General features: G+C 48.0%; 1 long non-coding RNA gene across 1 annotated transcript; it reads left to right on the forward strand.

The window, feature by feature from the left end:
- Positions 1-2,053: 2,053 nt before the first annotated feature.
- On the forward strand, positions 2,054-8,172 carry LOC143267173 (uncharacterized). The gene is made up of 3 exons (XR_013042075.1): positions 2,054-2,235; positions 5,286-5,462; positions 7,278-8,172. It is a non-coding gene; the product is annotated as an uncharacterized LOC143267173 (long non-coding RNA).
- The last annotated feature ends 17,892 nt before the right edge of the window (positions 8,173-26,064 follow it).

A 26,064-nucleotide genomic window follows, 5' to 3' on the forward strand; every position in this document is an offset into this window, starting at 1 on the left:
CTGACATGATTTCTAGTTAACAGCTTAAATATAGCCGAGGGCCATGCGCATTAGCTCTTCTCCCCCTCTTAACGCTTTACCTAAGACATGTCTCTTACCCTCAGTTTGCCTCTATTGTACTTTGGTCACTGCAGATGTATACAGCTGTGTTCTATAGGCAGGAATGTCCGGGACCATGTGGTTCACTCACCAGTTTCTCTTGTGACCTCCCTTATGGAGAGTCCTATTCATAAAATCCCTGCGCCAAGTGATGACATAATTACATACATGTGCACATGCAGAGAGATGGCTGAATAGATGATAGATTTGGATTTTGCTGTCACTCATGCAGAGTGAAAAGAGCCTGTGGTTGGTGAGTCCTCTGGAGCTGGGTGAAGGAGACTTGTCATTCATCTGGGCACTGCCCTTGGCACACATTAGATGCTCAGTAAAATGCATTGACTCAATGAGCTCTTCCGTAGGGCTGGGTCTCATTAGTTTTAAAGGTATTAAAAGGCTGTGGACATGGAGCTGGAGACAAAGGCCAAGCTATTTACCAGGGATCAGACACTGGCTTTCCTAAACATTCCAGGTTTTTCTGTGGAACTTAAGCAGTGACCCGTTGGCTTCCTCTTAAATGCCAGCTCCAGTTGGATGGTAGTGGTTGGCAAAGGAAACTTCCAGGCCGTGGTCAGGCTCTGGAAAGATAGTCCAGGGCAAATTGCAAACGATGCTGTCTCTGAGTACTGGCCCCAGGGTTAGGAGGCTACACCCTGGACACCAGGCTTCACCTGAGTCTTCTTAAAACATTTCCATTTTACGCATCTATAACCAGAAATGGTATTTGGATGGGCAGAAACTGAATTTTAGAATTAACTCAGTGGCTCAAAGTAATTTCTGGGTTTATGTCAGAAAGTTTTTTATCTGTAATCCTGCTAACCATGAAATAAAGAATCAGAGACCTATTCTCTGGGGCATGATCAGTGTTTAAGATGGAGGAAATGCCCGGAAGTTCACCTGGCATCCCTGGGCAGCAAAAGGAGGCAGATGATTAGCACAGTGTTATTTCTTCACCTTGGAGAGAGGCGTTGAGTCAGCACAGGAAGAATCACCTGCCTTGGGTTGTTTGATGGTCCAGGCATGTCATTTAGGTCACTTAACTCATTGATGTTTTCTTTCCCCATGAAAGGATCTACAGCTCACTCAGCATGTTCATATGCTCCCACCAAGCCCCGCCTCTTCTCTGTCCCCACGTTCTTCACCTAGATGAGTTTAATTGAGCCAAGAAGGCTGTCAAGTCTGGCAGCCTTGAAGCAGAACAGGTCCTTGGAACTCTAGTCTGAGGTCATAACACAAGTGGCCTACAGAGACAGTTGACTTGAAGACAGCTGGCTGTTAGGCCTGATTTGATTTAGTTGGCCCCAGTGATAGCCTGGAGCTGGCTGCTGTATGTGACAGAGACTCATCATACACTCTTTAGTTGCAACCCATAATGAGAAGCTGAGTTTGTCTCTGCATGAACATTCTAGAACACACCCAAACCAAGACAGTATAATCAGCCACTTCAGGAGGCTCCCCATGCAGTCAAGGGGTAAACAGGAGACATCTGAAGCTGCCTCTGCTCACAGTGATTCTTTCTTTCCTTTTTCTTTTCTGAGGCCATGTCTCATGCAGCCTAGGTTGGCCCGGACCTTGCTCTGTGGCCAAGGATGTATTGTCTCCCTGATCTTCTTGTCCCAAGGGCGCTGAAATTACAAACATGTGCCACTATGCATGGCTTATGTTTTTTTATAAGTAGAAATATGGTCTAAAATAATAATCAAAAGCATAGTACAGTAGTAATCCCAACCAGCACCACTGATCTACTCTGTAAAGAGTCAAGCTTGGTTTAATGCCAACTACCACTGGCAAACATGTCTGTGGCTCAACTCCCATGAAAGGCCTAGTTTATTCCTTGTCCCTTCCTCACAACTGTCACCCCCATTGAAAGTTACTTTCTCTTAGGAACCCTAGCTGACCAAACCTGACACCGCCTTTCTCTTCCCACTCAGCTCTGTGGCACCGCCCTCAGCCAATTCCCCAGATGAGGCATCCTGCGCTGTGCTCCCTATCCCTGGCCACTTCACACCTGCAGTACTCAGAGCAAACCAAGGGCTGGACCATCGCTCTACCCCGGAAGACTTCAATGCTGGGCTGAGACTAGGGCCGATGGAGAGTGTGGTGTCACTGAGAACTGAAGCCGTATCTGCAAACGCTGTATGTCAACATCCCAACCGAGCTGTGGGATGGTCACAGAGGAGAGAAGATGGAGGCGTTCATACGTGCACATGCTCACTTATTCACCCACATTTGCACACTCACACACACACACACAGAGTACTCACGTAAACTCATACAGGCACATATGCACACTCGTACAGAGCCTACAGTTTATGCACTCACCCACTCTGGTACACACATATGCACACTCATATAGAACCTACAGTTTATGCACTCACCCACTCTGGTACACACATATGCACACTTGCGTGTTCACCTATCCGCAGACACACAAACTATGCGAAGCCATCACACTCCCCAAACATGGGGCTATTTCCACCTGTTCCTCCACCTCTCCTCACTCCCTTTCAGGGCCGATAATGTTGCCTTCATGGCCATTTCTTGTTCTTTAGAAACACGAGCCCTTCATTCTGTACGGAGCTCTCCTGCCTGAGGCTGGCTTTGCCCACACATTTCCCCCAAGTCCACATTTTGAGAGTACTTGGCTTGTGGGTCTTTGCCCAACTAGTGCCCAGGGCCAGTTGCCCTGCTGACTGAGCACAGCATTGCCCAGCATCGTCCTCTTAGTCTTCCTCCTTGTGGCTGAAGACCCTGGGCCACCAGCACCCTTGGCAGGACAGCGCTGTCCTCGGCATCAAGCCTTCCAAGGCTCTCTGGAGCAGATGTTTCTAAACGCTACAGGCGCTGCCCGCCCTGCCCTGCTTCTTCTCTACAGAGCCACTCCCTGAAGCTGCAGAAAACAAGAGAGCACAGAGGTGGCCCTCTCCCAGGTGTGCAGCCTGGGCCACTTATCCATGGTAGGCAGGGCCATCCAAACATTAACGGTGGATGTTTCCCGCTTTGAAGTTGACACGGTCTGTACTCAAGAGTCCACCCTGGAGAGAACACAACCCCATCTGTTTCCTTCCTTCCAGGGAATAGGCTTGGCGCTGCCCTTCTTGTCTGTTGGCCCAGGGCCATCTTTTTCCCCACTGATCTTCACAGCTAGACAAACTCCCACACAGCAGGAGGCTCCTAGGGGACCCAGGAAAGCAAGGAACTTCAGGTTTTATTCAGGGTTCACCAGGTGGGGTTCTGAGGAATTGCTTTCAACTCCGACTTGGCAGGGCTTGCCTCCTGCACCTGGCTTCAGGAGGCCTCCAAGATGTAGCACTAACGTGGGGCCAATATTAATATTTCAGGTTACTATCTGATCCTATAACAAAGGTCAACTTGTACAATTCAGAAAGAACTGCACACCGGACACCACCAAGTCCGTCCTTTCTTACTTGCTTCCTTTCTTCCTCTCTCTCTCTCTCCCTCCTGCTCCCTCTCTCTCTTTCGTAAAATGCATCCAATGGAAGTTGGAACGGGCTTGTAGGGTGTGTCTGTCACTTCCCTGGGGTGGATTTTAATGTCAGATTGGCCAGGGGCGGGGCTGAGGGGAGCCAGGTTCACACACAGATCAGCATGCAGTTTTAATTCATTCCTGTCCCAATCTGCCCTGCTGTGGCGGGTGGGTCAAATGGACAGCGAGCTCCCGACAGCACCTGCTCCTGAACAGGTGTTAGCCTGTCTGTCGGGCTGAGCTTTCTCCCACAGCAGTGAGGCAAGAAGTTAAATCTACTTCTTGAAGAGATTCTTATGACCAGTGCCATCAAATGTCTGTCACCTGCCAGATGAGATATGGCAGGACCTTTTATGATACAGATTCCTGTATCATAAAATATGATAAATGGACATCACTCAGCCATCAAAAGGAACACAGTACTGTTACTGGGCTGCAAGTCTTGGAAATATTACCATAAGTGAAAGAAGCCAGTTGTGAAGGGATAAATAATGTACAATTACATTTACATGAACAGGTGTAGAGGAATGGAGTAGATTTATGGTTAAAGCTCAAATAGGAAGTTATAAAAAAAATAAATAAATACATTAGCAGTGGTGATAAATAAAAGTGGACTAAATCTGCCAGTTAAAAGGCAAAGGCTCAAAGCCGCTCCGTGGGTCAATTGCCTTCCAGTTGTTTTCATATGGACACCTCCAGCTCCAATCTCAGCCCTATGTTCCAAACATGAGTATCTGTAACAGACCCCGGACCTTAGCACAACTGACGCCATGATGGAAATACCATTCAGGCGATAAAACTCAGCACACAGACAGCACCACCTGCCAAAATGAGAACAAAGACCTAATCTATCAGCCCCTAGTTCTGGGAAAGTCTCTAAATGTACTAACCTTGCTTTTTGGCTTCTGTAATTCTGCTTCTGGCTAAACGTTCTTGTTAACTGAAGTATGGATATGGGTTGTGTGCTTTAAAGCTCACCCCGAGGAAGGCTACAGTGGGTTCCCAAACACCCAACATAGTTGCTGGCAACTAATAAAGACTTTCTATCGGCTTAAACCCATGTCCAAGCAATCTTCTCTAGCGGACCCCCTACAACAGTATCCTCACCTGAGACATCTCAGCCTTAAGATGGTCGAAACGTGGTGAGAACTTGTGCAAACAGTTCTTTGATTTCTTTCCACCTCAGTCTTCCTCAGCTCCACAGACATTTCACCAATCAGCTGTTCTCGGCTTCTTGGCTGCTCTTGGTTTTCACTATTTGTCCAGGATCTGCTCCTAGTGAGTCCTGCCATGTTCTCTTGTCTGCCTGATCTGTCCCTCTCCATCACTGAGCTCCAAGTCCACATCCTCAGGATTTCTCTAACTTGTCCCTCTGTGAGTCTACCCAGAGTCTCTCTTACAGGCTGTTCCCTAGGCAGATGGAGGGGGTAGTTATATAATATCCTATATTATCGATGTAATATACACTGTATTTCATAGCTTATGGTGACAATAATAAAAACACCCTTGTGAATCTCCTCCAGTGAATAATTAGCAGAATGTTCCTACAAGAATTTTAAATCTGGATATTTTGTTTTATTCAAAGCTGTGGACTTGCTTTATGCTTGAAACACAACCCTGAGCCCTTGCTTCTCCAGGCTCCTGTCACACTCTCTCTCTTCCTCAGGGTGATTTATCTTGCCCTTCTTTCTGCCCCTAGATATGTTCCAAGGCCTTTGCACTCACCAGCACCTCTAGCCTAGATCTTCTGAGAGCAGGCTCTTTGTGTTACCTCAGAGATCATCTTCCCAAAGGGACCAGCTGTTACCAAGGTCTCAACATGTATTTCCACCTGAGCCCTGATCGGTTTTCTTCAGAGCACTTATCATATGCTAAGGTATCTATTAATTTTGTTGATTTTCTGTCTCCTTACTTAAACTTCGTCACAGCAGACAGCCTGCTGGTGTCCTTGGAAACACCTGTCTAGAACAAAGTCGGTGCCCACTAAACGTTTGTTAAGTAAACAAACCCACACACCTTTGTCTTAGTCAGGGTTACCATTGCTGTGATGAAGAGCCATGAGCAAAGCAACTGGGGAGGAGGGGAGCGGGGGAAGGGTTTCTTCTGCTTACCCTTCCACATCACTGTTCTTCACTGAGAAACTCAGGACAGGAACTCCAGCAGTGTAGGAACAGAGTAGCAGGCAGCAGCTGATGCAGAGGCCACAGAGGGGTGCTGCTTACTGGCTTGCTCCTCATGGCTCGCTCAGCCTGCTTTCTTATAGAACCCAGAGCCACCGGCCCAGGGGTGTCTCCACACACAATGGGCCAAGCCCTCCCCCATCCATCACTAAGAAAGTGCCCCCACGTGCTTACCTATAGCTAGCACGTATGGAGGCATTTTCTCAACTGAGGCTCCCCTCTGCTGTGGGATGTCTTTCCATATGCTGTGAATATGTGTTGCTCTGAATGATTGATAAATAAAGCTGCATTGGCCTATGACAAGGCGCCTTGGAGGCAGGCAGGAAATCCAAGGAGAGACAGCAAAGAGAAAGGTGGAGTGGGAGAGACTCCAGCTGCCGCCAAAGGAACAAGATGGCAGCAGACCGGTAATGCCACAGCCATGTGGCGACTTATAGATTAATAGGAATGGGTTGATTTGAGATATAAGAGCTAGCTAGCAAGAGGCCTGCCATAGGCCATGCAATTGGTAATTCATACTAAGCCTCTGAATGATTATTTTATAAGTGGCTGAAGGACTGTGGGGCCGGGCGGGACCTGAGAAAACTTACGGCTACATGCCCCCTCTGATGACTGTAGCCCGTGTCAAGTTGACAAAAAACTAGCCGACGTGCATCTGAACTAGGCTGTTCATGAGCTGCAGCTATGCCCCTTATAAGCCCCCTATGAATTCTTTTTTGAGTTCATTTCAGTGTAGCATGAATCTTAAAGAGTGTTATTAATAAAAATCAAACCCGGTGCCAGTTATTGGGGTGAACGCTGGAAGATCAGAGAAGCAGAACAAGCCACAGCCACCTCACCTCACCAATTCCTCCGCTGATCCTGTTTCCTCAGACTGGAAGCCTCTGAGTCCTCATCTAAATGGATCTCAGCTGAACTGCTTCTCGAAAGCCTGAAAGCTTAACCAGGCTCTAGTTCCTGGTTTTCACACTTTATATACCTTTCTGCTTTCTGTCATCAGTGCCTGAGATTAAAGGCGTGTGTCACCATGCCTGACTGTTTCCAGTGTGGCTTTGAACTTACAGAGATCCAGATGGATCTCTGCCTCCAGAAGACTAGGATTAAAGGTGTGAGTGCCACCATTTTCTGGCCTCTATGTCTGTCTAGTGGCTGCTCTGTTCTCTGACCCCAGATGATATTAGAGTGCACAATATTTTGGGGAACACAGTATCACCACATTTCAGTGTTCATGTTATCCTTTTATGAAAAACCGTCAGAGTGATTGATTTCTGAAACTTCACAGACTTCAGTGTGTGTGCAGTCCAGCATCCCTCCCGTCTAGCTGGGTTTGAAGCATTAGTGAAGGTCGGGTTTACAGGTGAAGCTCACTCCCGAGAAAGGTATGCAGACAGATGAAATTCTCTTTTGCACGGGATTGCATGGAATTTGGCCCAGCCCTGAGTGTTTCTCCCTCACTTCCTCTAATGAATCTGGCCAGATGTTGATGCACGTCATTTTGTGTGTTTTCCCAGGTCATGCAGAAGGCACCCGGCACCTTTTCCACCTTCACATTAAATGACAGGGGTTCAGATCAGGAAACAATCTTGCATTCCACAACTACTTCTAATTGTCACGGAGCAGCCGAGGCCCATGGCTCTCTGGCAGATTCTCTTCTGCATTGAGCAGCTGGAAACAACGCTCCTGCGATCCTCAGACTCAACATGCAGAACAGTGGTTTGTTCTGTTGCTTAAAGCGCAGCCTTCTGGCCTCTTACTCCAACCTGGGAACGTTCAAGCAGGACCTGAGATTTGTGCGTTTTCATCCCACATCAAACACAGGCAGCCGGCCAGCTATGCGGAGGCAAGCCTCGAGGGAACCAGCTGAGCCAGTGTTTGAGACACACAGTTCTTCTTCCTGGGGTCCGGCCAAAGGCCCATCATTACCAGAACAAAAATTCCAAAACCTCTGGTGTCCCCTTCACCAGTACTGTAGATATCGTCCATCTTCTCAGCCCTAACGTCTACTAAAAACCTCCACTCTGCGAAGCTAGTCATTAAAAACTTGCCTTGGTGCCTCTTGCCAAGGGCTATTTCTGTTGTTGTTGGTAGCCCTAGTTTGTGCCCTCCCAAAAGACCAAGCGCCACTAAATGGGGTGAATACAATCTCAGATTGTCTTGTCTCCTTCACAGAGTTGGCTTAGAAGTGGGTCCGCTGGCCCTTGCTCTCCATATCGCCTCCCAGTTCCAAATGCTTGCATCTCTCAACACCAGCATTTCCTTACACCAGAAAGGAAGAGGTTGGGACACAGACATATCCAAGAGCTGTTCTTAATGGGCTTTTAAAAAGGAGCCTTTTCAGTCTGGGAGGAAGGGACTGGACCTGCCTGGACTGAGTCTACCAGGTTGATTGCAGTCCTCGGGGGAGGATTTGCCCTGGAGGAGGTGGGAATGGGGGGTGGGCTGGGGGGAAGGGGAGGGGGTAGGAGGGGGGAGAATAGGGGAACCCGTGGCTGATATGTAGAACTGAATGGTATTGTAAAATAAAATAAATTTTAAAAAAGAAAGAAAGAAACAAAAAAGGAGCCTTTTTAGGTCTACAGAAAAATTGAGCTGGGCATGCAGACCTCTGCCTTCCCCTCTGGTTTCCATGTTTCTAAACATCTTTTATGTTATCAGGGTGCCTTTATCAGGGTGGGTGAACTGAGATGGGGGCCTGACTGTCTGGTAGTGTCCACTGTCTACAAGTTGACGTCGGAGCACAGCTGTTGGTGTTGATGTGCTGGATAATGCGTACCCATCGCAACAGCACACAGGATGGGCTGTCTATTTATTCCTCCCTCCCTCTCCTCAAACAGTATTTTTCATTTTAGCAGACACCCTCAAAGGACTGAGACCAGCCTCATCACTCATTCTCTGGTTTTTATAAATATGTTTATTCCCCAAGTGTGACTCCAGATTGCTCTTTGAACTCGACATGATGTATTGGATTGCTCCCACCAGCATAAACAGCACCTGAATGCTATCTCACAACGCCCCTGGCACCCTGGCTCACGGCTGGACAGCATTCCAGAGCTGCTGTGACCTGCACAGTGTGCCTGCTTTGAAAGGCTCCATCAGCTGTCACAGTCAGATGAGGATGCTGGGCCTCCTCAGCACCAGGGAAAAGGAGGTTCTGTGGAAGGTAGGGGATTTCGTTAAAATTCATGGTGGACTACAGCTGGATCTGAAGCAACACAGTAGCCTTGGCTTCCCAAAGAAGGCTATTACTAGCGCTGATCCCAAGGCCAAGGTTGGGGGGCATTGTGGCTATCCCGAACATCTAGCTGGGCATAGATAGAGATGTTCCTGGGTCTACTTGGGTGTCTTAGGAGAGAGTCAGCAGGAGGCCCCTGGGAGACTACTTACATTTACAGGCCTACTTTGGAAAGAGTTGGAGGCTTTCTTTCCTTGCTCACATCTGCCATATTGTCCCCCACAGCTTTGTGTGTCGGAGGCTGAGTCCTCAAGTGTGGTAGAGGGGGATGGCTAAAAGGTTGAGCCTAGTCAGTGAGTCACTGCCCTCCGCTGGGATTAATACCACACAGTTCCTCAGAGCCCATGGCGTAAATAAAAAGGCCAAGCCTGGCCCCCGATCTCTCTAGCAGAATTCTGTCCTTAGCACGTGTTCTTCTCTTTCCAAATAGACTGTCATATGGATATGGTGTCCTGTGCCCCAACGCTGTGCGTCGACAGAGTTCTCATCAGAGCAGAGTGGAGGCCAGTGCTGTGCTCTGCTAGTCTACTCAGGAACTGGGAAGCACTCTGACAGCCTCCTTTCATCAAGCATTACCTAGCCTCAAGCATTTGGTTATGGCAACAGAAGAGACCAAGATACCTACTGTACCCGTGGATGAAGAAAATGACCCCATCTGGCTGCGAGGGCATCACGGACATTGACTATCAGGAAAGAAAAGAGTGTTGAGTACAAAGTTCCCATTCTGAAACCTGTGTATTTAATTTTTGATGGAAAAAAAGGGCTGCGTAGAGAATAATAAGTTAGCTGGTGGGAACTGATGAGCATTTCCCCCACACACAAACAATGGAGCCTAGTGTCCGTTTCATTCTCTTTGTGCTTGACTGAGACCCAGATGGCTCACTGTCTCCCAGTATGTTCCTGCTACCTCCCTGCTGAGATCTCATTGGCCGTGACGCACTGCGCTGCTCAAGCCAGGACACTACTGTCTTTTTTCTCTGTGGGAATGTGTTCCCAGAGCCAACTCCAACAACGCTGACCTGGGCATCACAGGGGTGGTGCTGGCGTGAGCTACAGGCTCTGGTCCTGCTGCTGTAGCCTGGAGTCCTCCTTGTCATTCCCCTGACCCAGCAGGGGGAGCAGATAACAGATCCACTAGCTGTGGCCACATTGTGCGTGGCTGGACAGTGCCCCCCAGAACATCAGGAGTAGATGCCTCTGCCACAGGTGTATGGAAAGTCTAATGCCGGTCTTCAGGCAGGATTGGGGCCATGTGCCACACACAACCCTGACCCCTTCTCAGATGGCTGCTGCCTAGCTGGAGCCATAGCAACCCACAGAATCCTCAGACCTGGACTATTGTGTAGCTGGGGCTCAGTGAGCTCAGGGATGGAAAAGGGCAATTCAGGGAACCCTGGGTTCTCTGCTTACTTCCCATCAGCCTTTGCATCCAGGCAATGAACAGTCCAAGGACTTGAGAAATCAGAGGCGACTAAGAGGCACAGTCAGAGGTGAGGAAGCCAGCCAGATAGGAATGGAGTTTGCTATTGGGACCCTCTCCCTCTCCAGCCTGTGCCCCTCCTTCTCCATGTTGTCTATCAGAGGATGGAAGGGCTGAGAGAGAGTCGGCGTGTGAACTCTTCACCTGTGGCCAGTTAGGAAAGTCGACTGGATGTGACCGAAAAGGACAAAGAGAGTCACTTCTCAGCATCTGGACCACAGTCATTTTATTATTGTTTGTAGCCCAAGCTGGCCTCAAATTTGTAGTCCCTCCTGCCTTACCTCTGGGGTGCTAGGATTACTGGAGTTCACCACTATTCCTGGCTTGGCTTTGTTTTGGTTGTTTGGTGGTCCTGGAAACTGGTCTCACAGCCTTGTACGTGCTAGACAAACGCTCTACTGCAGAGCTGTGCCCCAGCCTCCATCTTGTGTCTTAGTACTTGTTAGATAGCCAGCCACTAACCACGAAACCTTTTTACAGTCAGCAGTTCAGGGAGTTGTGCGAGCATCACGATTGTCTACCCAGGTATTTTTTTTTTCATTACTCTGAAAACACACACACACACACACACACACACACACACACACACACACACACACAAAAAAAAAAAAAAACCCATACATACATCATTTACACATTCATAGTTCCTGGAAATGTATAAGCTATTTTCCTCTTTCTACATATTTATTACTCTGACGATTTCATATAAATGGATTCAGACAACATGTATCTGGCTTTAATAATGTCTGACATCTTTCTCGTATGGTTCAGTCAGGCTGTCCTATGAATCAGTGTTTGGTTGCTTCTTTTGTGGTTGAATAATATTCTCTCATATGGACGTACCTCATTGAGTTGATGCAACTATCTGTTGAGTTGTTGCCATTTTTTTTAGTTTAGTTATCATGAATTATGCTGCTATGAACATTGGTGTGCATCCTTTTGTGTGTCTACTACTTCCTGGGTACACTCCCCTTTTTAAATGAATGAAGCATCGCCGTGATGTACGACCTCTGGTCACACTTGTCATAGCTCGCTCTCCTCCGTGCACTGGGTGAAGAGCAGGGTGAAAACTGTGCATTGCCCCCGAATGCGTCTACATGCCACTCTGAACTGGGAGCCTGTCAACAAATAAGACAAAGCCTTTTTTCGCCTCTGTGCCTCTCCACCCGCTCTGCCCCCTCTGCCCTCCCTTGGTCTGCCACATACCAAGTGTTCTATTTCACATGCTAAGCTAATGTAGTGGAGTAACCCTTCTGCCTCCCCCACAAGGGAGCCAAGTCACCTATGAAGCACACCCGCTGCACCCTGGCACCCACTGGGGTGTCCTCCAGTTGCAGTCAGAGCCCAGCACCCCCTGAACTAGAACCCTCACCTGCCAAGAGCAGCTTGTAATCCTTCAATACTGCTTACCAAGTCCTGTGGACTCCCTTTCCCTCAAATCATCCAGCACCGTGTGGATATCTACAGAATGATATGCAGACACTGGGATCCAGCCACAAATGAATCAGACATCATCCCCTCCATTACTGTCTTTCTTCAATACATCATCTTCCTCCGAAGGCCCACAATTAGTCCATCAAGGCTCACCTCCCTTCTGGAAACTTCTATGAACTAACACTTCCCTCTTTGCTCTTCGGGAGGAAGCAAGCTGGTACGGGATGGGCTCATTTGTTTAAGAGGCACGTGGAGCCGGCTCGGCTCCCACCTCAGCTGTCTGGACTGTGAAACCTTAACAAGCTTGACAGTGTTTGATGTCCTTCCCGTCTGCCGTGGGCTCCCAGAGGACACTGGCCATGGAGGAAAACTCCTGGGAAGGGTGCAGCTCAGTTTCTGGCTTGTGCCAGGGCTTTCTGAAGCTCACTCGCTTTCACCACTGCTTGGTCATGTGACATGCTACCTTCCTGGTGGCTTTGCATTTCCCTTTATTTACAGTCTTTCAGGCTGACTGTCTAGGAGATCCTCAAGGCACTATGAATGGCTGGCTCTGGAGTCCCCGTTGCCTGTAACAGTTCCTAAAATCACTTTACCTCTTACCTTCAGTACCCACAATGGACAGAGAAGAAATCTCACTGCAATGGGTGTCTTGATCCTTCCTAGTCCAGACAGGGGGGATCTCACTGCACAGACGAAGGATGAATGGATCAGATGGGTCACACTCAGACTTCAAAGTGGGGGTGGTGACACTTAGTGTCCCACTCCAGCCAGTCTGCCCTCCCAGTGACCTTCTTTACCACATCAGAGTACCTCAGAGTTCCCCCCACCCCGTACCTATCAGTTACTCAGCTCCTAGCTTCTGGGGGTCATCATCTCACTTGTGGAATCTGCTGGCTCCCAAGAAGAGGGAGCCTGGGACTGTTGTGGCTGTTCACACTCCTGTTGTCACCAGATGACCCCAGTCAAGTGTCTGCCATTGGGATGAGGATGTAGCGGTCTTACAGTTTCGCTGTGTAGCAGGGTCACCTAGAGGTCTCACTGCGGGCTGCCTCCCACCCCCTCACAGTGTACATGGGGCTCCTGTGTGTGTGCATGAGTGTCTGTGGACTGCCTCCCACCCCTCACTGATATACATGGGGCTCCTGTGTGCACATGAGTGTCTTTAAGCTCAAACCCTCAAACAAAGAAAGTTCTATTTGATGAAGCAGTGTGAATTCCTCCATCACAGAACTCCATACGCAAAGAGCAAACAATCAGGAAACAAGAAAAACCAAGGGTTGTGTATGTGCATGTGTTCAAGTGTGTGCAGGAACATGTGGGGGACATGTATATGTATGCATGTGCATACAGAGGTCAGAAGACAACCTCAGGTGTTGTTCCTCAGGTAACCCTCAGTCCTCTCTCCCTCCTTCCCCCGACCCATGTGTGTACATGCAGATAAATGGTCATGTGGATGCGTGTGTGTTTATGTGTACAGATGTCATTCCTCAGTCATCATCCACCTTGTTTGCTTGTTATTTGTTTTTGAGACAGAGTTTCTCTCTGTAGCCCTGGATGTCCTGGAACTCACTCTGTAGACCAGGCTGGCCAGGAACTCACAGAGATCTGCCTGAGATTAAAGGCCTACGATGGTGGTTCATGCCTAACTCACCTTGGTTATTGAGATGGGGTCTCTCACTGCCCTGGAGATGGCCAAGTAAGCTCAGCTGCTGCCAGAGGCCCCAGGAGTCCCCTTCCCTCCAGCTTCCAAGCTGGGATTGTAAAGGTGAAGCCTGCCTGGACGTTCATTTCTTTTTCTTCTTCATCGTGTGTGTGTGTGTGTGTGTGTGTGTGTGTGTGTGTGTGTGTGTGTGTGTGTATTCATTTGCATGGGTGTGTGCACATGCCTGTGTGTGTATGTGATCATTTACATGGGTGTGTGCACATGCCTGTGTGTGTATGTGTTCATTTACATGGGTGTGTGCACATGCCTGTGTGTGTGTATGTGTTCATTTACATGGGTGTGTGCACATGCCTGTGTGTGTATGTGTCCATTTACATGGGTGTGTGCACATGCCTGTGTGTGTATGTGTTCATTTACATGGGTGTGTGCACATGCCTGTGTGTATGTGTTCATTTACATGGGTGTGTGCACATGCCTGTGTGTGTATGTGATCATTTACATGGGTGTGTGCACATGCCTGTGTGTATGTGTTCATTTACATGGGTGTGTGCACATGCCTGTGTGTGTATGTATTCATTTACATGGGTGTGTGCACATGCCTGTGTGTGTACATGTTCATTTACATAGGTGTATGCACATGCCTGTGTGTGTACGTGTTCATTTACATGGGTGTGTGCACATGCCTGTGAAGCCAGAGATTGAGTCTGGTGTCTCTTCTCAATAGCCCTTTATCTTATTTTCTGAGAAAGTCTCTCACTGAATCCAGAGCTCACTTACTGGCTAACCTTGTTGGCCAATGAGCTCTAACTATCTGCCTATTTTCACACTCACACACGCATACACACACACACACACACACACACACTCATGCACACATGCGTGTGCACGTGCACACACACACCGGGAGTTACAGATGTCTGCTGACTGTTATACAGGTGCTGGAGATCTGAATTCAGGTCCTTATGCTTCTTCAGCCAGCATTTTATCAACTTGATCCATCTCCCCAACCCCTCTGCCCAACTTTTAGAAACCAAGATTTAGGGGCAGGCTAGGTAGCTGAGTGGTTAAAGGTGCTTGCCATCAAACATGACGGTCTGAATTCAAACTGGAATGAGAGAAGTGACTCCTGTAAGTGTCCTCTGACCTCAACACACATGCTTTTTACAGGGTTACATAGAGGACTAAATCACACACACACACACACACACACACACACACACACACACACACACACACCATAAATACAAGAATAAATGTATGGGTTTTTTTTTGTTTTTGTTTCTTTTTTTTTTTTTTTGGTTTTTTCGAGACAGGGTTTCTCTGTGTAGCTTTGCGTCTTTCCTGGAACTCACTTGGTAGCCCAGGCTGGCCTCGAACTCACAGAGATCCGCCTGCCTCTGCCTCCCGAGTGCTGGGATTAAAGGCATGCGCCACCACCGACCGGCATAAATGTATGTTTTTAAAAAGAGACTTTTTTTAAAAAAAAATAAGGTGGCCTGTCTGTATCCCAGCTTCTTTCTACAATCCGACTGTACCAACCCGAACAGCTCAGGGCAGCCCCGTCCACACACACACAGCTGTTAACACATCTGCTTCACAGAACATGCTTGGTGAATGACTCAAAGACCAGACCCCTGACTGCCAGTGGCTTGCAGCCTAAGGGTAGAGAAGTTAGCTCTGTCTGGCAAGGCACCAGGAACTGTAGGAGGGGTAGGGACCTGGGAGGACCGAACGGATTCTGCCTGGAAGACGATGCACGAAGGAGCAGAAGCGCTGTCGGGTATCTGAGTTGGATGCTGGGCTGGTAAACGCAAGGGAACATCTCACAGGTTGGGGTCTGGCACACCAGTGGGGTGTCTCAGCCATCCAGGTCAGATGGAGGGCGGGTGCAGGGATGAAGGGCTGAGGGGAAAGGCTGAGATTGTGCCAGGGTGTGCACAGAGTGGTCTGTTGGCACCTTGGAGAACAAAGGTGGACTGTCCCTGGGCTTGAGGCAGAGTGGGCAAGGCAGGCTGGACACAGTAACAGTGCTACTGTGATAATCCAGGCCAGGAGTCTTTATGATCCCTCTCTGGGCTTAGCAACTGGGGTGAGGAGGTTTTCCCACAAAATTCAGCTCAGCAGGAATTGGTAAGTCACTGTGTGTACCATAGGAGATGTCCTGGAGGCAATCACGCTGTCTGTTCCGCATGATGGTCTTCCAAGTGGCACAATGTCTTTATCAGGCCTGGTGTTCGCACAGCTGATACAATCACAGAACGGGGCATGGATCAAATTTTGGGAAACAGGAAACAAGGGGAGAAATTGATCTTACTGGTGATTAAGTGAGGTGCAAAAGATATGGCCCTTCCAACGAGGGGGAATATTGTCTGCCTAGTCTACGGAGTCCCTGACCATGTACCTAAGGGGTCATTTGGATGTGTGGTGATCCTGGCCAGCACTATCAGGCCTCTGGTTCCGCGGAGAGGTGCTGCCATATTAAAAATGGCTGCTCTGGGCTGGGGACAGTCTACCTTTGTTCTCCAAGGTGCCAACAGACCAGCCGGTAAAGATGCTTGCCACCAAGTCAGATAACCTGATTTCAACCCTGGGAAACCTGCAGGGTCGAAGGAGAGAATTGACTCCTTCAAGTTGTCCTCTGACTGACACACACACACACACACACACACACACACACCAATGGACATAATTTAAATTCTTAAAAACAAAAATGGCTGTTCTTTTCCAAGGAGAACAACATGTTTCACCTATGACTTTATCTTCAGTTACCCAAGCAAATGAATCCACTACAGTAAGTTTCAGGAGACAGAAGTTCCCTACAGGACACTGCGCAGCTGAATGTCCAGGCTGTTCTTTATCTGAAACACATAGGCCCAGGGGCAGTTCGGACTTTGTGAGCTGTGCAGGTGTTGGAACATTTGCACATATGAGCTATCCTGAGGCTGGGACCCAAGTCAAAAGATGAGGTCAATTTCTGTCTTATCGTCTCACAGCGTCTGAAGGTAGTTGACGCGGTGTCTTGAGTACATCTGAGTGCTGCCTGTACCTGTCGTAGGAGGGTGAATGGTGATTTTCTTGTGGTGTCGTGCTGGTGCTCAAAAGATCTCTGATTTGATTGTTTTAGTTCAGCTTGCTCAGTCATCTGCGTTATGTGAGAGCTGAAGAAACAGATTCGAAACTCAAAAATTATTGCTAAATCCATCCATAGAAGCAGGCCGCAGAAGAAGCCTCACCTCTCCCAGGATCTAGAATCTTTTTGTCTCAGAACCACTGTAACTCCAGTTCTGTCTGACTGGAAGCTAAAGTCTCTCCCCTACCTTAAAACCATTTCCCCTGATAGGATCTCGGCAGCATATGGGTGCCCTTAGGGAAACCTGCTCAACCTTGGGATCTGTGCTGAGCAAAAGTCCCCACAGAGCTGAGTCCTCTGGGCATCAGGACTGTATACACACACACACACACACACACACACACACACACACACACACACACACACGTGCATACACACACACACCCCAACACCCCAGGTCTTTCATAGACACACACACACACACACACACACACACACACATGCCAGGTCTCAGCCCTACCTGCTAAGCATAGTCCCAGTCTGGTCCTAACTGCCTTGAGCTCAAAGATGGAAAGCAACAAGACAGGAAGAAGAATGGGACATGTCTCCACACTTATCTCATGTGAGGAGGAGGAGGAGGAGGAGGAGGAGGAGGAGGAGGAGGAGGAGGAGGAGGAGAGACTTAGGAGACCCAGAAATCCTGGTTCACCATGATTCCTCCCAATATGAGTTCTCCCATCCTACCGAATCACATCCTGCCCAGTACTCTCCATTCAGAGTCCCACTCAGCCCTCAAACTAGTGTCCAAGACATCCGCCAAGACTCTCCCTCCTTGTACATCTTATCATGTATAACTTCAGGTTGAAAGGTCATGGATGGCCCTCAAGTTACCCCGATACAATAAGGTAGGAGCACCAGTCAGATTGAGAGTCCTGTGGAAGCTAGGAGCACTGGTCCATGCCTGTAATATCCCACTACTTGCTCCTGGTGCATGCCTGTAATATCCCACTACTTGCTCCTGGTGCATGCCTGTAATATCCCACTACTTGCTCCTGGTGCATGCCTGTAATATCCCACTACTTGCTCACTGATGAGAGGATGGTGAGTTCGAGGGCCACCTGAGCTATATAGCTGTGTGTGTCTACTTCTAGCTCAGCACTGGAACAGGAAAGCCACCTAGGTCCTGTCTGTTCCCCCATATCACACAAGGGCTAACAGCACCAGCCCTGTTTCTCAGTGTATGTTTTACCTCAAGACCAGCGGAGTTCTACAGTCTTCACTGCACCAAGGGGAAGCTGTTCTTGTTCTCAAATCATGCTGCCAAGGCCCCACAAGCCTGGCTCTTCCAGCTGCTGGGGGTCTCTCCACAGGCTCCTTCTGCCTTGTGGAGAATAATGGGGCTGTCTTGGGTAAGCAGCTGAAGTGAACGGAGTGTGAGTGCTGAGCATGGAGCTGCAAGGCCAGACAGCGGATGTCTGGTTTGGGCTTGACTACAGGCATTAATTGAAAGTTGGCACAAGCACAAACTCCCTCTTTCCTTGCTTCTCCCAAACAAACAAAGTTGGGTAAGAGTGCCTTCCTTCAACACCTCGCAGCCCGGTTCTTCTCTTCCTCTCCAGGGAGGTCCACGAGGCAGTCACGCACGAGACTAGTCCTGGCAGACAAGCTCTTGACCATTTACAAAGCAAGTCTAGGCTGGTTATATGGATGACACGGGCACACATAACCAGGACTGAATGCCGAGTTCAGATGGGAGAAAACATTAGGAAACTTCGATGGAGCACCCATGCCATGCTCCTCACCCTTGGGGAAGCACAAGACAAAGAGGCTTGGTCCCTTGTCCACTGTGCTAACAAAACAATTGAGGCTGAGTAAATTATAGAGGGACAGCTCTGGAGGTCCAGGGAGGGTGACTTTGGGGAGGGTGTAACACACTGGGAGTTTCCGTGGAAGAGCCTCCCTCTGAGAGAGGGGAGGGGGAGAGGCGGGCTTGCTCTCACAATAACTGACTCACTCTTAATAACTAATTAACTCCTTAATCAGCTTGACACAGTGGAACCCTCCTGACCCCAAGTGCCCCAGAAAGACTGCTGCCCTAGGGACTGGGCCTCATTTGGGTGGAGACAGAGGAGCCTCGTTTTGGTGGAGACGAAGCACACCAGAGCCTTAGCAGAAAGCGCCAGTTCCGAGGGCTGGCCACCTGTCTCTGGCATAAGCCCCCTTCGCCCCGACCATTTAGGTTTGCTTTGCACTTACAACAGAAAATCTTCTTTCCAGAAAAGTTGATGTGGTGTTGCCTAAGAAGGCACAACTGAACTAATACAGACAATAAAAACTCACTTAGAGAGAGAGCAAGCTGATGCCGGGAATCCGCTGGTGCCCAGGGCTGGGGTTTAAGCTAGAATAGACTTTTCTCAAATCCGTTTCTATTGCTTTTTCTTCTTTCGGTAGAGATGAAGCCCAGGTCTTGCTCATGCGAGGCGAGTACTCTACCACTGAGCCACACTCCAGCCTTCTACACAAGCTTACCGTTTCAGCAAAGAGCTCATTTCCAGACCCCATGTGTGGATAACTTGTAGCAAAATGTGTGGAAAGACCATAGACCGGGTCTGCCTAAAGACCCAAGGGACAGAGAAGGACAGAAAGCAGCTGTTGACATGGGGATTTTCATTCAGGGGAAGCAGCCTGGCCCAGGAGCTGGCTGATGCTTTCCAAGAAGTGAGGAGCAAGACTCCTGGGGAGCCTTCAGGTATATTTTTATTGTGTGTGTTTCAATTGCGCTTTCTTAGACCACACCACAGGCATTTTTCTGGAAAGAGCTTTTCTGTTGGAATTTCAGGGCAAAGTTCTGGAATCTCAAGTGTGAGGACTATCCTTGACATCAGGCGTGGGGCTGGCTCAGCGTGCCTGGAATCTCAGGATCTCAGGCCTGGGAGCATAATTGTTATGCACTTTAGGCCAATCTGCTTTACACTGTGAGTTCCAGGCCATCCTGGGACAGTGTGAGACCTATCTCCCCCAGCACCCAAAAAAGGAAAAGAAAGAGAATCCCCAAGGTTACATAGAGGTGTGTGTGCGTGTGCGTGTGCGTGTGCGTGTGCGTGTGCGTGTGTGTGTGTGTGTGTGTGTGTGTGTGCGCGTGTGTACACATTTCTTGTATGTACACATGTGTACAGATGGAGGTCAGTGGCTGACCTCAGATGAGTTCCTCAATTACTTCTCTGCCTTAGTTTTTGAGACAGTCTCTCCCTAAATCCGAAGCCCGCTGGTTGGCTGCCCAGGCAGCCCAGAGATCCTCCTATCTCAACCTCCCCACCATGCTGAAAATCTAACTCATGTCCTTCCTCGTGTTGGAAAGAAAGCACTACCTGAGCCATCTCCCCACCCGTGAGTTGGGTTTTTTTTTCCTTTGTTTTGTTTTCAAAGAAAAAAGGTCCATACCCAGAACTCTGGCCTGAGGTTGCCGACAGGACTTCAGGGTGGTGTGCAAAGCGGGCATTGGGTGTGTGCTGAGGGTGATTCCTGGATGGTGGCTCAGTCAGGTGGCAATTCTAGCCTTCTCCACTTGGCTGGGTTTGGTTGGAGGCGGGGAGCTGGATTCCTGGTTCTCGTTTTATCTGGTCCACCCTTTTTGCCTCCCCAAGTGAACTCCCAACTCCCTGTGCAGTTCTTATACTTTTTGATCTCGGCACTTGTGAAGCAGTGGAGGATACAGGCCGGGCAGTGGTGGCGCACGCCTTTAATCCCAGCACTCGGGAGGCAGAGCCAGGCGGATCTCTGTGAGTTCGAGGCCAGCCTGGGCTACCAAGTGAGCTCCAGGAAAGGCGCAAAGCTACGCAGAGAAACCCTGTCTTGGAAAAACCAAAGAGAGAGAGAGAGAGAGAGAGAGAGAGAGAGAGAGAGAGAGAGAGAGAGAGAGAGAGAGAGAGAAGATATGGACTTCAGGGAGGGATGAAACAGATTTCCGGCTGCCCCAAGCTCGAAAGGTGCTTCAGGGCCCATCATCTTCCGAAGGACTTCCACCCAACACGCGTGAAGAGCACCGAGTCTGTAACAACAAGCAATCCATTTAAAATCAAAATCCAGAAGCCGGACACAGTGGCGCACATTTGGAATTCCACCACTTTGGAGGCGAAAACAGGAGGAGGATTTACAAGTTCAAAGCCAGCATGAACTGCAGAGTGAGATTCCATCTCAAACAAAGTTCTAAAGCCAGAATTTCATGGACAAAGACATATGGATGTCTTAAAAGAATTTTTATATTTTATTTTTGTGCGTGTGTGCATATGTAGGGGTGCATGTGTGGAGGTCAGAGGACATGTTGTAAGACCAGTCCTCTCTTTCTACCATGTTATTTCCAGGGATCAAACTCAGGTCATCAGGTTGGGTAATAGGCACCTTTACCTCCTGAGCATCCCACTGGCCTAGAACAGCTTAATTAAGACCACATTAATTTAAAAAATTTGTTTTAAAAATAAAACCACATTGAGATAACTTTTCACCTGCTGAGATGATCAAAATTTAAAAGACCAGGCATATTAGATATTGACAAAGTCGGTGACCAACTGAACTCATACATTGCTGACAGGATCCAGAGTGGCACAACCATATTGGCTGATTATTTCTTGTGAAGTTACAGGTAGACTTACAGTATCAACAGAATTTAAACTTAAAGTACCTCAAGGCCTGTGTGCAGAAGTCTGGTCCCTGGACAGCAGCTCTACTGTCAAAAGGCAGAACCCTGAGAGATAGAGCCTAGGGAAGAGGTTAGACCCCCAGGATGTGCCCTTGGGAACGTCAAGACTCTGGCCTCCCTTTCCTTCTCTCTTTGTGCCCCATTGTAAGGGAAGCCATTTTTCCTGCCAATGTCTCCTAAACAATGCATTGTATTGTCACAGACACAAACCTCAGAAACCTCTAACCTGCTCGCCTCAAGTGTTTTATTACAGTAACAGAAGCTGACTAACAAAAATATGATTTAGATACAGAAATAAAAACATGGTTCTCACCGTAAGACTTGTATGCAAATATTCACAGTCTTCATTCCTAAAAGTCAAGACTTTCAAGGGATACTTCCCAGGAGCCCATTGTCCATGAACAGGTGATTAAAAAACCTGGCATAGCCACCCAATAAAAACCATTTACCATTCATTGATTTAAAAACAAGATTTCTGATTGCATAATCATGTGTGTCTCTCAGACACATTACCATGAGAACAAAAAACCCAGACAGGCTGGAGAGTTCTTACAGGTGACTCCATTTTCACAAAGTGCCACAGCGGGCAACAGTCATCTCTCATGGCAGGGGGTGAGTACTTGCTGGGCCAGATGTCAGAAGGCGAATTTGCTGTCAAGGGTGTGAATGGCCTTAATGCAGCGAGAGAGTGTTCCACATCTGGACTGGGATGATTGCAGTGTCAGCCAGAGCACAGGTGCCCAGTGTAAGGCCATGAGTTCAAGCCCAGAAATAATTCACAGAAGCACATGCACAGTGCATGTATCTGCTGTATGCAAATTAGTTAGCTGGCATACAAAAACATTTCAGTCATCCATGGAATGCTGTCTTTCAAAGCTGGCAGGCTTTCAAGGAGACATGTCGGGAATTGGTTCTGAGAGTTAGCATTCATCATAAAACACTGAACAGGACTGTGGTGGCTACATTTTCACCAGCTGGACCAGACTTAGAATTACCTAGGAGATACACTTGTGGGCATGCCTATGAGGACATTTCCAGTGAGGTTTAACTTAGGAGAGATGGCCCACCCTGAGTGTGGGTTGCGCTATCCCGTAGGCTGGGTCCAGGACTGTATAAACAGGGAAAAGCCGCCGAGTGCTCTGCTTCCTGAACTGTGGATAAGATGGAACCACACCTTCTCTCCATGATCCACCTTGTCCCTCTCAAGCTCTGAACAAAACCAGCCTTCCTTTCCTGATGACATTTTGTCATAGCAATGATAAAAGTAACAAACACTAAGACTCATCTTTATTGGGATTTGGTGTGCAAATCTCAGGAGTCAGGAAATGACTTTGATTGTTCAGTGGACTCTGAGACAGCCGCTGAAGTACTGAGGTCAAGCACGGCATGAAATTTCCCACATAGTGCCATTGTGCAATCAGGACTGCTGACTGGGCAGATTCAGAAAAGTTAAACACTACAGAGTGGTGTGTATTGAAATCATATGATTTCCATTGCATTTTCATGTTGAAACATTTTGTGCTATTTTTAAATAATTCATAGAATTAAACTGAAGCCACGAAACAAAATTAATATATAGTATATGTGAATACATATATATTATTTAGAACACTGTATCATAAAACTTAAACCATATGAAATTAAAATTCATGATGATGATAATATAACATGAGCAATGTTAAAAGTTAAAGTTTTTGTTTGACTTTTTAAGTTAGTTAATAATAATAATAATTATATATGCGTATGGAGTGTGGGTACATGCAGAATCAGAGGATAGCTCCTTGGAATCAGGTCTCTCTAGCCTTCTAAGGATTTCAGGGATAAGACCCTGGTAGAAGGGCTGGAGAGACAGCTCAGTGTTTGAGATCACTCGTAGCTCTTACAGAGGACCTGGGTTCAGTTCCCAGCACCAACATGGGGCCTCACAACCACTCATCACTTCAGTTCCAGGGAACCCGGCACCTTCTTCTGACTTCCACATATGTACATGCTTGCAGGCAAAACATTCATTCACATAAAAAAAAAATTTGTTTTTAATGAAAAAGGACCCTGAGGTCATCATGCTTGGTCAGCAAGCTCTTTGTCCACTGGCCAACACCGGAAGAGCAGTGAAATGTGAGTGACTGGAGAGTTATTTGAGTGTGGCGGAATAATAAGTTAAAAACATGAAAACTCCAAAATAACAGAGAACCAAAAAGAAGTATAAACAGCAGGGAAACATAGAAACAAATAGTATGCAACAATTATAAACCAAATGTGTTGGAATTATACCACACGTTGAAAGATAAAAGAAACAGTGCTTTCCAACGCTCTATAAATGGTACATCATCCACCTGAATCAATGTCTTCTAAAAAAGAAAGCTTGGCTAGGAATGTAGCTCAGTTGGTAGGGTACTTGCCGAGCAAGCATTAAACCCTGCTCTAGATGCCCAATTCTGCATAAATTGGCCCAGTGGTATGTGCCTGTAATCCTAGCAAACAGGAGTTGGAGGCAGCTTTGTGAAGCATTTAAGACCAGCCTGGGCTACAAAGGCCTTGTCTCAAAAAAAGGAAAAAAAAAAAAATGAAAAGGCCTTCGAGGTGGCCCAGCAGGTAAAGGGACTTGTTACTAAGCTGATGACTTGAGCTGATCTCTAGAACCCAACTGGTGGAAGAAGAGAACCAACCCACAAGCTGTGTTCACACACACACACACACACACACACACACACACTTAGATTTAGAAGGAGGAGGAGAAGGAAAAGGAAGGAAGGGAGGGAGGAAGGGAGGGAGGGAGGGAGGGAGGAGGGGGGAGGGAGGGAGGGAGGGAGAAGCAGCTAAGAACTTTGTATCATTTCTCCGGCTCCCGATTCAGCCTTGTGTTCACTCTCAGTCCCTGCCCTTTCGCCACAAAACGAAAAGGCAGTCTGTCCAGTCCATCCATCGGAAAGGGCGTCACATGTCACTTTTTAAAACCAAATTCATCTCATTTCCTCATCAGCCCTCACAACTCCCTGCAGAGGTAAACATGTCATGGAAAGCTGGTTGCAAAAAGATGAACGCAGAAAGGAAATTCTAAGGCGGTTTAAGACACACCTGGGCAGGACCCGAGCGTGACTCAGATCCAACAGCCAACATCCCTGGTTCCAAGACAGGCATGTTTGTGCAGTGCGACTGCACAGCTTCCGATAGACAGGCACTAACCTCGATACATTTCAGGTCAACAGCTGGAAAAACAGAATAGAAATTATTTGTTCAAGCAATCCCCTTGTTTACCATCCAAACAAAACTACCCCAAACTTCTTGTACTTCACAAAATGATTTTTACCAATGTGTACTAAAGTAGTTTGTGTGTAAACAGAGCTCTGTTTGGAAACAAATTCAGGCTGGCCTTCCACTCACAGCAATCCTTCTGCCTCCACCTCCAAGTGCCGAGGTTATGGGTCTTCATTAGCACACCCAGCGGTTATTATGCTATTTAGACATTCCTTTCTGTCGAGTACCTACCTGTTCACCTTCTGCTAACGTGTTCTGAGCAGTGCAGAGTTACTCTGCTTTATGTATAGAATGGGCCTTGCAATATTTCCTGCAGTAGTGAAGAAACGTTCCCACGGCTGAACAGAAAGGAAACAGAGGCGGCACTGTGGGGAGAAACGGCGAGGCTCAGAGCTGCCCCGAAATGGAGATTAAAGAGGATCCCAGAAAGCAGGGCAACTACAAGGAAACCACAAGATCAGGTCCTTGGCTACTTTAACAGGTGTTGCTGTGTGTGTGTGTGTGTGTGTGTGTGTGTGTGTGTGTGTGTGTGTGTGTGTGTGTGTGTGTGCAAGCACACGTGCCAATGCCTTGCAGAGAGCAGGAGCCTCAGGGGTTGCAACTCCAAGCTCCCCTCAGAGTTTGGCAAACACGGCAGGCTCTTCCTGAAGAACTAGAAGGGCTGTGCCCAAGGAGTCAGAGCACATCCTGAGGCCCAGGACACGGCCACAGCCTGGACACCACCTCAAAGCAGGCCAAAAGGAATCCATCGGTGACTTAATATCGGAAGGGGTGCAGTTCAGAGGCTCCATCCACACACGATTCCAAGCCATCGGAACTTAAAAAATTACTAGATAGGGGAAAAGCGAATAAACAGTAAATGAAACCCAGAACAGAGACCACAGAAGCCTGCGGATAAGCCAGATACTGAGTTTACTGGGCAAGCGGTTGAAACCAACCATAGCTGGGTTAGGAGGGTTGTAGGAAAAGGTAGAAGGAAGGAGCAGAGAGACGGACTCTGGGTGCAGCGAGGTGGGTGCGGAGCTCTGAAAATACAGCTCTGGAGCTAATGGGCCGTCGGCCAGGCTTCACTGAGACCCCATAGCAGTGACAGGACTTGAAAGCATGTCAGGCCCTGTGACCCCAACACTGAGGTCTGGGGGCAGGATGGCAGGTTTGAAGACAAGCTGACCTACATGGGGCGGGCGGGTGAGAGGGTGGATTACTTCTTGAAGCACAAAGAGAAAAAAAAGTTTTTAACATTGAGTGGAGATGAGACATAGTAGTGCACACTTGTCATCTCAGCTCTTGGGAGGTAGAGTAGGAGGATCAGGAGTTCAAGGTCAGCCCCAGCTTCATGGCAAGTTCTAGGCCAGTCTGGGCAAATAAGTAAGTGAGTGAGTGAGTGAGTGAGTGAGTGAGTGAGTGAGTGAGTGAGTGAATGAATGAATGAATGAATGAATGAATGAATAAATAAATAAATAAATAA

Source organism: Peromyscus maniculatus, chromosome 9 (genome assembly GCF_049852395.1).
Source record: "Peromyscus maniculatus bairdii isolate BWxNUB_F1_BW_parent chromosome 9, HU_Pman_BW_mat_3.1, whole genome shotgun sequence".
Classification (NCBI taxonomy): Eukaryota; Metazoa; Chordata; class Mammalia; order Rodentia; family Cricetidae; genus Peromyscus; species Peromyscus maniculatus.